Source organism: Stenella coeruleoalba (assembly GCF_951394435.1).
Source record: "Stenella coeruleoalba genome assembly, chromosome: 17".
Classification (NCBI taxonomy): domain Eukaryota; kingdom Metazoa; phylum Chordata; class Mammalia; order Artiodactyla; family Delphinidae; genus Stenella; species Stenella coeruleoalba.
The window spans coordinates 24,475,979-24,492,174 of record NC_137163.1 but is presented as its reverse complement, the minus strand read 5'-3'; the positions used below and the strand labels follow the sequence as shown (position 1 = coordinate 24,492,174).

Below are 16,196 nucleotides of genomic sequence, written 5' to 3'. Positions count from 1 at the left end.
TTTGAGCTTCAGATATGAAGTCTGGGCATCAAAATAAAAAATATTTAGAAATATGCTTGGCTAACAGGTGGAGTTATTCCCCTATCCTATTCCTCTTGTACCACAACATACTGGGTAGAAGATTTCCTACACTGGAAAGGAAGACAGGAGTGTCCACAGCAAGCACACAAGTTGGTCACTGATGAGAGTCTCCAAGGTGAGCATCTACACACAGTCCTCTCTAGACCAAACCCTTAGAGGCAACTTTGAGTGGGATTAGGAGGTACTTAGGCCTCAATTGTTGAAAGAAATTCAGATGAGCATCAGTCTTTGACATAGTTCTACACACCTAGGCATTCAGATGTATCTTGGGAGAAATCAGGTGAAGGGTGATGGAGCAGCAAATTCTGCACTGGCAGTTTGACCAGAAGAAAATGAGGATGCTTTCTGTGGATACTACAGGACTAAACGCTACATCCTTAACCTTTCCTCATTTCTTACTTTCCTCTGCCCTGCTCCCAAACTCTCCATCTTCACTCTGGCCTGGCATTCTCTAAACTTTAGACCCTTAGATAAAACTATGAATAAGATGGGAAGTTACATATATTGAACATTTGAATTTGTGACACGAGAATTATATAATTCCATATAAGAACTTCACAAAATATTTCTCCAGACAATTAATTGAAATACTTAGGTAGGAACTATGGGTCACAGAACATGCTGTAGGATTCTAATAGCATTACAACTTTGAAGAATTTCAGTTTAGACTAAAAATTCTCAATAAAAACATATATCATTATTTCCAAGAAATCCAAAGACAGGTAATGACACTGCCAATAAAAATAAGATTTTTGTAACTCTAAAGATTCTCCTTCAACTGAACAAATGTCATTCTTATAATTTAAAAAATTATGATTTTTGTTTACCAGGCTTACTTTAATAGTTGTGTTTAAAATTTTTCAATTGGTAGCCAAGTAAAATAAGTTAGAATCAACAACATAACATGATGTCAGTTGTCTGCAAAAATAATCAGCTGTAAGACTTTCCTTAATAAATTAGGAGTAGGGTAACTTTATGAATATTAAAATGAAGTTATCAACTAAGAAAGCACTTGGTTGATTGAAACATGAGTAAACTAATCTTTTGGTTACTAAATACAGTAGATAAGAGTCTAGAAACAAATAAGAATGTGTCATCCCCATGCAGTATAAAGGGTTACTTGATTCTTTTATTAATCCAATCATTCACACAGTCAATAAGTATATATTGAGCTTTTCAGAAATGTGCCAAGGATTGTCAGCCTCTTGAAATAATAAAAAATAAAATCTTCGACCACAAAGCGCTTACACATTAGTTCAATATTTTCACTGGGCTGCAACCTTAATAAAAGAGGCTAACCAAATATATATGAATGTACGTATACACACATACACATAAATAATATGTACATTGGCATATTAAATGTTCTGAGAAGGCTTAGAGGAAATAATCCAAAAGCCCTTTCAAACTTTTCTAACCCAATGTTCACACACTTTTGGGGGTTTTCTGCCCCTGCCCCCCACCCTCATGTACTAATGTTTCCTCCTGATACTTTGGGAAAGGTTGGTGTAGTGAATTCTAGAAAGAAATTCCTTTTAGTGAATTATTAAGCCATAGTAGTTTGATATAAATTTTCCATAAGTACATCAATCTCCCTTTCTGATGTCTTTAACTAATTTAATAAACTTCTGATCTATAATTTGATAGATAATTATATTCATTTGTCCAAAGAGTAGATTTATTCACCAAAATAGAGGGTTCTAAACAAATGGCCAGGACTGGTAAGTTTGCTGGACACTCTCTCACAATAAATTGGTTAATTGGCATTGTGATTTTTAAATCAGTCTCCTCTGGGTTTGATGAGTGGGAATCAATGTGAACCAATCTCCTAAAGTTTGACAACACTGAATTTCTGAACAGAAAGGAAGGGCTTTGGCTCCAGGTGTCATTGCCTCTGTGCTATCACTTGGCCCTTTCTACTCATATGTCTGCTTCCATCATTCTCTGTCCAGACCATGAATTACTCTAGAATACTAACTACACAGATTTTATCCACCTCTAATATCTCCTACGAACAATGTTTTCCTCCCTTCTCACACTGCCCAAATTAGTCCTCTCATTGTCTCTAATCCTGTGCCTCTCAGACAGCCACTCATGCCCTGCCATCAACATTATACCTAAAATGTCCACCAGGCTGTGTTATTCCCCTGCTTAAATAGCTTCATTAATTTCTACAGCATACACGGTACAGTTCAACCTCCTACTTATCTTTCAGTTTACAGAATATTGCAATCTTCACTAATGTACCTAAGCTAAATTTGATCCTTCCATTATTCTCTCTCATAGCACCCTATTTTCTTCTCACTCTTCACTCCCATTAGCAGAATTTGAGATATTAAGTGTGTGTGTACGTGTGTGTGTGTGTGTGTGTGTGTGTGTGTGTGTGTGTGTTTGAATGTATTCAATTATATTTACTGAATGACTCAAAATATTTAATCAATATGACATGGACATAGACCAGCCAAAATTGATGCTAGGCTAGATATTACTCCTTTAGTTGCTGAGAGGAAGGGCTAGGGGAAGGGCCGGGTGGCCAGAGAAATGTGGGATTGTCCAGGAGATTGCCCACAGCACAAAAATATTCAAAATTCAAACAAGTGGATTGGCTGCGCCAGTTCGTATTGGGTGGCTATTATCCCTACTATTGTCTGACTGTTCAACTGGAGTATATGCTAATGAAACCAGTTAAGCATTTCTGTTTCCTTGGACATCAGATATTGTAGGCTAGAAAATGTCTCTCTGAAGCTAGGTAGGACTAAGAATTTTTGAATTGATATAAATATGGCATAGAAAGTCTTCCATAATCTGGTCTCTGTCTGCCTCTCCAGTTTCAAGCATATTAGTTTCTGAGTAGTGCTTTGCTCTTCACCCAGAGAGAAAATTATGCAGTTCCTTTCAGAAACCATTTACCATATGTCTATGCCTTTGCCTGTGTCATTTTCTCTGGCTGTAATATTGTTCTTCAAGTGGCTCACACACACCATATCATCAGGTAAATGTTTCTGACACTGTGACCCCCATCTCCCAAACCTGCCACCAGTCTGCCTTAGGTGTTTCTCATCTGTTTTTCCTTAACACCCTCACAAACACCTATTATAGCAGTTTTCACATTCTTTTAAAATAAACTCTTTAGTTATCTAGTTCCTTTCTTATGCCCTCCTAAAAGGCAGGAACCATTGTTTACATAACCTCTATACTCAGATTCTAGCTCAAGGCTGAGTGTATACTACTGTTTGAATAAATAATTGATCCAACTAGTGACTAATTGCCACTCACGAGCAATATGATACAGATATCAACCTACAATGAGGTTAGAATTAATAGTAGCATATTTTTATGAATTTAGAGATGGTAGACAGGAGCAAAGGGATAGGAAAAAGGGAAAGGAAGTCATTAAGTTTCCGTACCTTTAAACTAAACACAGCAAACATATTAAATTGAAAATCAAATCATTCCATAGATGAGTTTTGTTTGGACCATACTGTGTTTTAAACATTTTGGAATTTAACTGTTTTCAAGAAGGCATAGTTCATTAGTTCAACATGGTACAATTTCTTACTGACTATACCTACATCCTGATCTCATTTATGTTATCTGCCATTAAGTTAATGCTTTTGATTTGAATTTTAATTGGCAACTCCTGTTGCAATGAAATTAATATTATACTAGATTTAAAAACATATGTTATATAAAAGGCTGCTAAGAGAAGAAATATGACAGATGAAACTCTGTTATTTAGTTTGGCATTTTAGTAGATAACATAGCCTCAATGAATTTAGAAATCATTCCAGTTACACATCTGTTTTAGAGTTTCCCCTTCTCAGCAAAAGCAGTTAGGCTGAAATATTAAGAGTCTGCATAAACTGTAGGAGAATACTAGTTGAATCCTTAACTCAGGGACTGGGACAACTCTTTTATAGGGCGTGATGTGTACCATGTGTTTGTATGCCAACCACAAAATAAACACTATCAATCTTTTAACTTATCTGAAATACAACTTACTGAGTTTTCAAATGAATGAATGATTTCAAACTTCCGTTTTGTTAGGTCTAAAGCAGATAAATCACACGACTCACCGAAACAGAAAAAAAATAAACATTTGTATTTTAATTGTAATCAGCACTGGATTTACAGTGTTAAACAATTAGAGATCATTATACTATCCTGAAGTAACAGTGGGAGAGTGTCAAAAATGATGAGTGTTCCATGTTTACAAAAGACTCTGCCTGTGGCATGCTGTGTGCTTTTGTGAATCATTTATCCACTAGCTTTAATCTGTCAGAGTATGAAATATTACAAATGTGATTCTGCATGACAGAATAATGAAACACTGAAAAAGGCTGTATTTAATGACTTCTCCATAGAAAGTTTTCCAGAAAATGTTATGAATACCTATATGGAACTATACTGTTTTTTTCTTTTCTTTTCATTATTTCAAATTTCTCTCATATCAAGTTCTTAAGGGAAGACCATCAATTTTACAGTAAAATTTTCTAGGTAATATTTTCTCCCTGTATATGAATATTCAACATCATCAAAGGAATTATTTTGTACCCAAATACCAGTAGGGGAATAGAGTAAGAAATTAATTTCCTAATATCTGTAGTGAATGAAAAATGGAAAGTGCCCTTAAAAGTACTTATGGAACGTTAATGATAGAGGTGACAAAGGCAAAGATGACAGTCAAGGATATTCTGATACACTGAAAAAAAACAGAAAAAGAAGAAAAAGAAAGAAAGAAAATATAAAAGAAGAAGGTAACATGTCATTGTTATCTAATTTATTTTACTTCTTCAGGAACATAAAAGATTCAGAATTTATGTTAAATATATAGTTATCTTTAGAATTAACTGAAATTACACAAATCCATGTAATTCTATGAGCAGACTCTTGAATTTCAGAAAAGTTGGTAGTACTTTCCAATACATTACTTCTCTAGCTGCCAGGAACACGCTCTTTGAATTTAAAAGTAAATTTCACATATTTGTTTGAACTGGGAAGGTCCTTGGAGACCACTGTATCAAAGCTTTTCATCTTATAGATCAAGAAAATGAGGTCCAGAAAACTCAAACAACTTGCTCAAGGTCATATGGCCAATCAGAGGCAGATAAAGGACTATAATCCAGACCGTTAGACTCCCAATTCAGCTTATTTTCCACTATTCCACAATCACTATCAATTCTTCTCTTCAATCAGTTTATTATTGTTACCATCATTGACTTTATGACTTTAAACCATATTTCAAAATAATCTTTGGCAAGCTGATGCCAACTGGTATTAAACACCTGATGGGGCAACTACTGAACTTATCATCTTGGTAAAATAAAGCAAAAATAAAAGCAAACATGAATGGGACAAATACTAATAGGGTGAAACCTATTAGTTTATAACCACCCTTTAAATAAATGGTTGTAAAATGTCTAGCCTGATGTTCCTGTGCTATAGTTTTCATAGTTTTCTTTTGAATTATTAAGCATAATTTATTTCCTATAACTGATTTTAAAAGTGAAAGAAATGTGAAACATCAACCTTGACACCCATTGCACAGTGAATGCAAATATACATTTATCATAATGACCTGTTAGACCTTTTGACGGTTATTTTGAAAATTCAGCTAATCATATTCTAGAGAATATTAAAGTTATTGTCTTGGAGTCCAAAAGGAAATAATTTTGCTTAAAGTGGGGAAAGAATATAATAGCAATAGGAACTTATATACATGATATACATCAACATATAAGATATTATACAGTTTATGAATTACGGCTTTATAAATTACAGCTTGTATTAAAGGGTCTGAAACCATGTTCTGATGTTTGACTGCTGACAGCTTTCAAGACCCCCCCCCACCGCCTTCCCCTTAGGCTTCATATCTGGGCAAGCTGGTTAGAAAGCCTGAGTTCTCCCTCTCCTAAGGCACTAGTGGAAAGTTCAAACCATGAATGCACTGATCTGAATGAACATAGGAACCCTCACCCCACTATCACTTTGTAACCATAATAAAACCCCAAAAGTCTATGTCCTTTCCCTGCTCTCTTATGCCATTTTAGACCTGTTTGGGAGGCTGCCTTGTTCTCCCAAGAAAGCCTCATTACATGAGAAATAAAAATCATACTTCCTTGGTGTTTGTGTGGTGCCATTAGTCTCAAAATCCAAACCAACTACTATAGGGTTAGCACAACAATGGATGCAGTAAAGAGGGTGTCTAGGCAACGACCACCAGACTCCTTTTTTGCTTTGAGTTAGTAACTGGCTCTGTTACCTGCTAGCAATCTTGCATTTTGAGCTGTGCTGCTTTGTGCTACATTTGCTGAGTTCCAATGAATCTTTATCAAATATTTAATCAAACTACATCAGAAGTTTTCATAATTGACATTTAGAAAAAAGAGTTAAGGCCCTCCTCAAAGTGACTCTGGGTTGTGTATCTTAGCCTGGACCTATCCATGTGCCTCAGGCTGAATCACGTATCTTGATTCCAGCATAAGCTATGAGTAATGCTCAGTTCAGAGAAATGACTATTACTCTGTGCCTGTTGGTTGTGGGTCTCAACCAGGCAATGGCCCTTCTTCTATAGAGTTCTCAGGAAAAATACTGATACTCTGTGAAATATATGGTCCCATTGGGTGGCCAATTGTGTGCAAGAGCAGTTACCATGTGGCATGCTGAGGTCTACACTCCTAAAAGCAGATGATTCACTGCTCTATAAAAATACTTTTGCTATTACTGCTGCTCAGGCTTCTTTGCAACAAAGATCTTGATCCTCAAGCTTACAGAATAAAATATTTATGGCACCTATGTGGCAAAACTAAGGAGGTAATTCAAACCCTACTTAAATGCCTCATGCTTAAACCCTATAAAGCAACAATTGTTATGGTGGAGGTCCCTAACCTTGATGATACAGATTTGACACTATGGAGGAAGAAACATAAATATGAGCAGAGTAAAGAGATCTTCCCTCCTCCAAAATATATCCAGTAACCAATAAACAAACAAATAAACTAATTGAAAGGGAGATTCGCAATTTGACCCAATTAGAAATCTAAATTTTACTACAATAATTTATAAAGTGAAAATGTAAAATGTCTCAAATTGGCTTTTGCACCTCTACAACATGAGTTTTGAATTAACTTTTAATATTTACTGAAATGCACCAACTGACAAGCCCTCATGACTTTAATCAAAACAGAGGCTCAAGTTATAGTTATTCCTGGGGATCCCACTAAATTTAAATAAGGAGGGCACACCCTATAATCTAGAGGAGTTGTGAAATATAAAGTAGTGAACAAATAAGTATGCTTCATTTTAATCATCAGAACTATTGCACTGCCTAAATATCCCATAGTGGTCATGGAAGAAGCTCTAACCAAAAACATAATAAATTAAACTATATCTTTGGCATTTACAAGAGGCTAACAAATTGAGATCCCTTGGACTTTTCGTCACAATTAAAATAGTTAATATGGTTCACTGTATATTAAAACAGGGTATTCAGGGCTTCCCTGGTGGCGCAGTGGTTGAGAGTCTGCCTGCCGATGCAGGGGACACGGGTTCGTGCCCTGGTCCGGGAAGATCCCATATGCCACGGAGCGGCTAGGTCCGTGAGCCATGGCCGCTGAGCCTGCGCGTCCGGAGCCCGTGCTCCGCAACGGGAGAGGCCACAACAGTGAGAGGCCCGCATACCAGAAAAAAACAAAAAAAAACAGGGTCTTCAAAGATTGAAGCCCATTGTAAAAGACATTTAGAGAAGGGATATTTATCTCCACTACTTCTTCATTTAATAGCCAATTTGGCTGTTCTTAAACCTGGGAAAAATGAATGGTACCTCACAGTAGTTTACTGCAACCTTAATTCTGTTGTTGCACCCATTAAGGGCCCCGTTATCAATACTATTGAAATTACTGGCCCTATCTAATCACTAGCTGGTAACGTTGTGCTACTATTGATTTGGCTTATATCACCTGCTAAATGCCAACTTCAAAAGCCTCTCAGCTACAGTTTGCCTTCAACTTTGATGGATATGCTTTTTGCTTTCCACTTTGAAGGGACAACTCTACCTGGCTACCCATGAGGTTTTCAACAGCCTAGCCCCTGCACACTGTCTTGGTAGGCAAGATGGTAACTGCATCCAACTTTCTCCATGGGCACAGGTGACACCACATCTTCCTTCAAGGAGATTCATTTGCCACGATCATTCAAGACAAACATATACAAAAGAACTTACAAAATGGGGGAGGTTTCATTTCCCTACACATGACAGAATGCCCTATCACCTCAGTTAAATCCTGAGAAATTAACTGATCAGTCAAAAGCCACTCCATCCTTGACACCATTAAGAAAGAACTATCGACCCTCACGGCACCACAATGTTAAAACAAACTCAAAATCTTTTAGTAATTTTTGGATTTTGAGGGCAACATAGTTTTCATTTATAATTTTAATTAAGCCCATTTATCCTGTTACTAGTAAACTGGCCTACCTTGAATGGAGCCTCCTACAAAAAAGCCTCTAGAATATTTACAAATTTTAGTACAACTGGTGCTGCCCCCAGAGACTCCTACACTGTAAAGGCTTTAGCAACCTCCTCTCATGCCTCTTGGAGTCACTGGAGCAACCATAATAGCCATAAGTTGCCCATGGACTTCTGATGCAAGAAGCTCCCTCCTGAAGCCCTATGCCATATGCCATCACAGCAACAATGCTGCATACTGGGATCTCCTGGAAGCAGGGGCTCTCACAGGCTCTGAGACCATGGCACTCTGTATCCACCTGCCCATTATGCCTTGGATCATGGAGGTAGCACCCTGTAAGTTTCATATGGCCACTAAGGCCCCCTTCCTAAAATGGAAATGATACATATATATTATAGCCAAACCTAGGCCCTCTGGAATATCCCACCTGTATGAAGGTGTGGCCTTGCCTGTCCTTAGTTCCTTGACAGATGGCATGTTTTTTCAGGTAGTCACTACTCTTCTGAACCCCTTAGCTACCAGAGGAGCTTCTTGGGATCCTGAGTGAATAGCAAAGAAAGTTTCTACATGTTATAGACAGTATGGCCACCATCATCACACATGATTGAACTTCCTAGAGAGCTGTTGCTTTTAATACCTTAACTAAGACATCTCTGATAAAAGATTCAATGATTAGTACAACTGCCCAAACTTTGGGCAGTCAACTTTACACTGACTGCCCTTATCAACAACCAGCTCAGCTGAACATTTCTATAGACCTTTGGGCCACTGCCAATTGCCTGACCATGTGGTCCAATGTTGCCCCTTATGGGGAAAAATTGGGGGGAATCTTGTCTCAGACATACCGAAAATATAAATCAATACCACACGTGTCTCTACACACACTAAAGCCACAATACAGGAGAGACCTTCAAGATGGTGGAGGAGTAAGATGTGGAGATCACCTTCCTTCCCACAAATACATCAGAAATACATCTACATGTGGAACAGCTCCTACAGAACACCTACTGAACGCTGGCAGAAGACCTCAGACTTCCCAAAAGGCAAGAAACTCCGACGTACCTTTGGTAGGGCAAAAGAAAAAAGAAAAAACAGAGACAAAAGAACAGTGACAGGGCCTGCACCTCTCGGAGGGAGCTGTGAAGGAGGAAAAGTTTCCACACACTAGGAAACCCCTTCACTGGTGGAGACAGCGGGTGGCTGGGGGGAAGCTTTGGAGCCACAGAGAAGAGCACAGAAACAGTGGTGCAGAGGGCAAAGTGGAGAGATTTCCACACAGAGGACTGGTGCCGACCAGCACTCACCAGCCTGTGAGGCTTGTCTGCTAAGCCACCGGGGCAGGTGGGGGCTGGGAGCTGAGGCTCCGGTTTTGGAGGTCAGATCCCAGGGAGAGGACTGGGGTTGGCTGCGTGAACACAGCCTGAAGGGGGTTAGTGGGCCACAACTAGCTGGGAGGGAGTCCGGGAAAAAGTCTGGAACTGCCTAAGAGGCAATAGACCATTGTTTCGGGGTGTGCAAGGAGAGGGTATTCAGAGCACCAACTAATCGAGCTCCAGATATGGGCGCGAGCCGTGGCTATCAGTGGGGACACCAGAGACAGGCATGAAACGCTAAGACTGCTGCTGCAGCCACCAAGAAGCCTGGGTGCAAGCACAGGTCACTATCCACACCTCCCCTCTTGGAAGCCTGTGCAGCCTGCCACTGCCAGGGTCCTGTGATCCAGGGACAACTTCCCCAGGAGAACACACGGCGCACCTCAGACTGTTGCAATGTCACTTTGGCCTCTGACCCTGCAGACTTGTCCCATATTCCATACCCTATCCTCCCCCCAGCCAGAGTGAGTCAGAGCCCCCTAATCAGTGGCTACTTTAAGCCCATCCTGTCTGAATGAAGAACAGATGCCCTACATGCAGAGGCAGGGCCAAATCCAAAGCTGAACCCCAGGAGCTGTGTGAACAAATAAGAGAAAGGGAAATTTCTCCCAGCAGCCTCAGGAGCAGTGGATTAAATCTCCACAATCAACTTGAAGTATCCTGCATCTGTGGAATAACTGAATAGACAACGAATCACCCCCAAATTGAGGCAGTGTACTTTGGGAGCAACCACAGAATTGGGGTTTGCTTTCTGCATCTAATTTGTTTCTGGTTTTATGTTTATCTTAGTTTAGTATTTAGATTTTATTATCTTTGGTAGATTTCTTTATTGATTTGGTCACTCCCTTCTTTCTTTTTTGGTTTTCCTTACCTTTTATTTTTTTTAAATGTTTAATATTTTAATTTTTTATTTTAATAACATTATTCTATTTTACTTATTTTTTCATCCTTCCTTCCTCTCTCTCTCTCTCTCTCTCTCTCTCTCTCTCTTTCTTTCTTTCTTTCTTTCTCTTTTTCTCCCTTTTCTTCTGAGCCATATGGCTGACAGGGTCTTGGTGCTCCAGCCCGGTGTCAGGCCTGTGCCTCTGAGCTGGGAGAGCCAAGTTCAGGACATTGGATCACCAGAGACCGACTGGCTCCATGTAATATCAAACGGTGAAAGCTCTCCCAGAGATCTCCATCCCAATGCTAAGACTGAGCTCCACTCAACAACCAGCAAGCTACAGCGCGGGACACCCCATGCCAAACAACTAGCAAGACAGGAACACAATGCCACCCATCAGAAGAGAGGCTACCTATAATCACAATAAGGTCACAGACACCTCAAAACACATCATTGGAAGCAGTCCTGCCCATTAGAAAGACAAGATCCAGCCTCATCCACCAGAACACAGGCACCAGTCTCCTCCACCAGGAAGCCTACAAAACCCACTGAACCAATCTTAGCTACTGGGTGCAGACACCAAAAACAACAGGAACTACGAACCTGCAACTGGCAAAAAGCAGACCCCCAGAACAGTAAGTTAAGCAAAATGAGAAAACAGAGAAACACACAGCAGATGAAGCAGCAAGGTAAAAACCCACCAGACCAAACAAATGAAGAGGAAATAGGCAGTCTACCCAAAAAAGAATTCAGCGTAATGATAGTGAAGATGATCCAAAATCTTGGAAACAGAATGGAGAAAATAAAAGAAACATTTAACAAGGACCCAGAAGAACTAAAGAGCAAACAAACAATGATGAACACAATAAATGAAATTTAAAAATCTCTAGAAGGAATCAATAGCAGAATAACTAAGGCAGAAGAGTGGATAAGTGACCTGGAAGATAAAATAGTGGAAATAACTACTGCAGAGCAGAATAAAGAAAAAAAGAATGAAAAGAATTGAGGACAGTCTCAGACCTCTGGGACAACATTAAATGCACCAATATTTGAGTTATAGGGGTCCCAGAAGAAGAAGAGAAAAAGAAAGGGACTGAGAAAATATTTGAAGAGATTATAGTTGAAAACTTCCTTAATATGGGAAAGGAAATAGTTCATCAAGTCCAGGAAGCACAGAGAGTCCCATACAGGATAAATCCAAGGAGAAACATGCCAAGATACATATTAAGCAAACTATCAAAAATTAAATATAAATAAAAAATATTAAAACAAGCAAGGGAAAAACAACAAAAAAACATACAAGGGAATCCCCATAAGGTTAACAGCTGATCTTTCAACATAAACTCTGCAAGCCAGAAAGGAGTAGCAGGACAGTTTTAAAGTTATGAAAGGGAAAAACCTACAACCAAGATTATGCTACCCAGCACGGATCTCATTCAGATTTGACGGAGAAATTAAAACCTTTATAGACAAGCAAAACTTAAAAGAATTCAGCATCACCAAACCAGCTTTACAACAAATGATAAAGGAATTTCTCTAGGCAGGAAAAAGAAGAGAAGAAAACAACTACAATAACAAACCCAAAACAATTTAGTAAATGGTAATAGGAACACATAAGGTAACTACCTTAAATGTAAATGGATTAAATGTTCCCACCAAAAGACATAGACCAGCTGAATAGATAGAAAAATAAGACCCAAACATATACTGTCTGCAAGAGACCCACTTCAGACCTAGGGACACATACAGACTGAGAGTGAGGGGTTGGAAAAAGATATTCCAGGCAAATGGAAATCAAAAGAAAGCTGCAGTAGCAATTCTCATATGACACAAAATAGACTTTAAAATAAAGACTACTACAAGAGACAAAGAAGGACACTACATAATAATCAAGGGATCAATCCAAAGAAGAAGATATAACAATTATAAATATATATGCACCCAACATAGGAGCACCTCAATACATAAGGCTAATGCTAACAGCCATAAAAGGGGAGATCGACAGTAACACAATCACAGTAGGGGACTGTAACACCCCACTTTCATCAATGGACAGATCATACAAAATGAAAATAAATAAGGAAACACAAGCTTAAAATGATACATTAAACAAGATGGACTTAATTGATATTTATAGGACATTCCATCCAAAAACAATATACACTTTCTTGTCAAGTGCTCATGGAACATTCTTCAGGATAGATTATATATTGGGTCACAAATCAAGCCTTGGTAAATTTAAGAAAATTGAAATTGTATCAAGTATGTTTTTTGACCACAACACTATGAGACTAGATATCAATTATGGGAAAAAATCTGTAAAAAATACAAACATATGGAGGCCAAACAATACACTACCAAATTACCAAGAGATCAGTAAAGAAATCAAAGAGGAAATCAAAAAATACCTAGAAACAAATGACAATGAAAACACGACAACCCAAAACCCTTGGGATGCAGCACAAGCAGTTCTAAGAGGGAAGTTTATAGCAATATAATACTACCTCAAGAAACAAGAAACATCTCAAACAACCTAAACTTACACAAAAAGCAATTAAGGAAAGAATAACAAAACCCCCACAAAGTTAGCAGAAGGAAAGAAATCATAAAGATCAGATCAGAAATAAATGAAAAAGAAATAAAGGAAACAATAGGAAAGATCAATAAAAGTAAAAGCTGGTTCTTTGAGACGATAAACAAAATTGATAAACCATTAGCCAGACTTATCAAGAAGAAAAGGAGACGACTCAAATCAATAGAATTAGAAATGAAAAGAAGTAACAATTGACACTGCAGAAATACAAAGGATTATGAGAGACTACTACAAGTAATTATATGCCAATAAATGGACAACCTGGAAGAAATGGACAAATTCTTAGAAAAGCACAACCTTCTGAGACTGAACCAGGAAGAAATAGAAAATATAAACAGACAAATCACAAGCACTGAAATTGAGACTGTGATTAAAAATTTTCCAACTAACAAAAGCCCAGGACCAGATGGCTTCACAGGCGAATTCTATCAAACATTTAGAGAAGCGCTAACACCTATCCTTCTCAAACTCTTTCAAAAAATTGCAGAGGAAGAAACACTCCCAAACTCATTCTATGAGGCCACCATCAACCTGAGACCAAAACCAGTCAAAGATGTCACAAAGAAAGAAAACTACAGGCCAATATCAATGATGAACATAGATGCAAAAATCCTCAACAAAATACTAGCAAACAGAATCGAACAGCACATTAAAAGGATCATACACCATGATCAAGTGGGGTTTATCCCAGGAATGCAAGGATTCTTCAATATACACAAATCAATCAATGTGATAAACCGTATTAACAAATTGAAGGAGAAAAACCATATGATCATCTCAATAGAGGCAGAAAAAGCTTTTGACAAAATTCAACACCCATTTATGACAAAAACCCTCCAGAAAGTAGGCATAGAGGGAACTTACTTCAACATAATAAAGGCCATATATGACAAACCCACAGCCAACATCATTCTCAATGGTGAAAAACTGAAACCATTTCCTCTAAGATCAGGAACAAGACAGCGTTGTCCACTCTCACCACTATTATTCAACATAGTTTTGGAAGGTTTAGCCACAGCAATCAGAGAAGAAAAAGAAATAAAAGGAATCCAAATCGGAAAAGAAGAAGGAAAGCTGTGACTATTTGCAGATGACATGAAACTATACATAGAGAATCCTAAAGATGCTAAAGATAAACTCTTAGAGCGAATCAATGAATTTGGTAAAGTAGCAGGAAACAAAATTAATGCACAGAAATCTCTTGCATTCCTATATACTAATGATGAAAAATCTGAAAGAGAAATTAAGAAAACACTCCAATTTACCACTGCAACAAAAAGAGTAAGATACCTAGTAATAAACCTACCTTAGGAGGCAAAAGACCTGTATGCAGAAAACTGTAAGACACTGGTGAAAGAAATTAAAGATGATACAAACAGCTGGAGAGATATACCATGTTCTTGGATTGGAAGAATCAACACTGTGAAAATGACTATACTACCCAAAGCAGTGTACAGATTCAACGCAATCCCTACCAAACTACCAGTGCCATTTTTCACAGAGCTAGAACAAAAATTTTCACAATTTGTATGGAAACACAAAAGACCCCGAATAGCCAAAGCAATCTTGGGAAGGAAAAACAGAGCTGGAGGAATCAGGCTCCCTGACTTCAGACTACACCACAAGCTACAATAATCAAGACAGTATGGCACTGGCACAAAAACAGAAAGATAGATCAATGGAACAGGATAGAAAGCCCAGATGTAAACCCATGCACATATCGTCACCTTATTTTTGATAAAGGAGGCAAGAATATACAATGGAGAAAAGACAGCATCGTCAATAAGTGGTGCTGGGAAAACTGGACAGCTACTTGTAAAAGAATACAGAAAAATAAACTCAAAATGGATTAAGGACCTAATGTAAGGCCAGACACTATCAAACTCTTAGAGTAAAACATAGGCAGAACACTCTATGACATAAATCACAGCAAGATCCTTTTTGACCCACCTCCTAGAGAAATGGAAATAAAAACAAAAATAAACAAATGGGAGCTAATGAAACTTAAAAGCTTTTGCACAGCAAAGGAAACAATAAACAAGACAAAAAGAGAACCCTTAGAATGGGAGAAAATATTTGCAAATGAAGCAACTGACAAAGGATTAATCTCCAAAACATACAGGCAACTCATGCAGCTCAATATCAAAAAAACAAACAACCCAATCCAAAAATGGGCAGAAGACCTAAATAGACATTTCTCCAAAGAAGATATACAGAGTGCCAACAAACACATGAAAGAATGCTCAACATCATTAATGATTAGAGAAATGCAAAGCAAAACTACAATGAGATATCACCTCACACTGTTCAGAATGGCCAACATCAAAAAATCTACAAACAATAAATGCTGGAGAGGGTATGGAAAGAAGGGAACCCTCTTGCACTGTTGGTGGGAATGTAAATTGATACAGCCACTATGGAGAACAGTATAGAGGTTCCTTAAAAAACTAAAAATAGAACTACCATATGACCCAGCAATCCCACTACTGGGCATATACCCTGAGAAAACCATAATTCAAAAAGGGTCATGTACCACAATGTTCATTGCAGCACTATTTACAATAGCCAGGACATGGAAGCAACCTAAGTGTCCATCGACAGATGAATGGATAAAGAAGATGTGCCACATATATACAATGGAATATTACTCAGCCATAAAAAGAAACGAAATTGAGGTGGATGGACCTAGAGTCTTTCATACAGAGTGAAGTAAGTCAGAAAGAGAAAAACAAATACCGTATGCTAACGCACATATATGGAATCTAAAAAAAAAAAGGTCATTAAGAACCTAGGGGCAA

At 38.1% G+C, this 16,196-nt stretch overlaps 1 protein-coding gene across 3 annotated transcripts in view; it reads right to left on the bottom strand.

Annotated features, from left to right (window-relative positions):
• Positions 1-16,196, bottom strand: part of CSMD3 (CUB and Sushi multiple domains 3) — a gene marked incomplete at its 5' end in the record, with an annotated part of 1,071,061 nt that overhangs the window by 223,011 nt on the left and 831,854 nt on the right. The window lies entirely within an intron of this gene.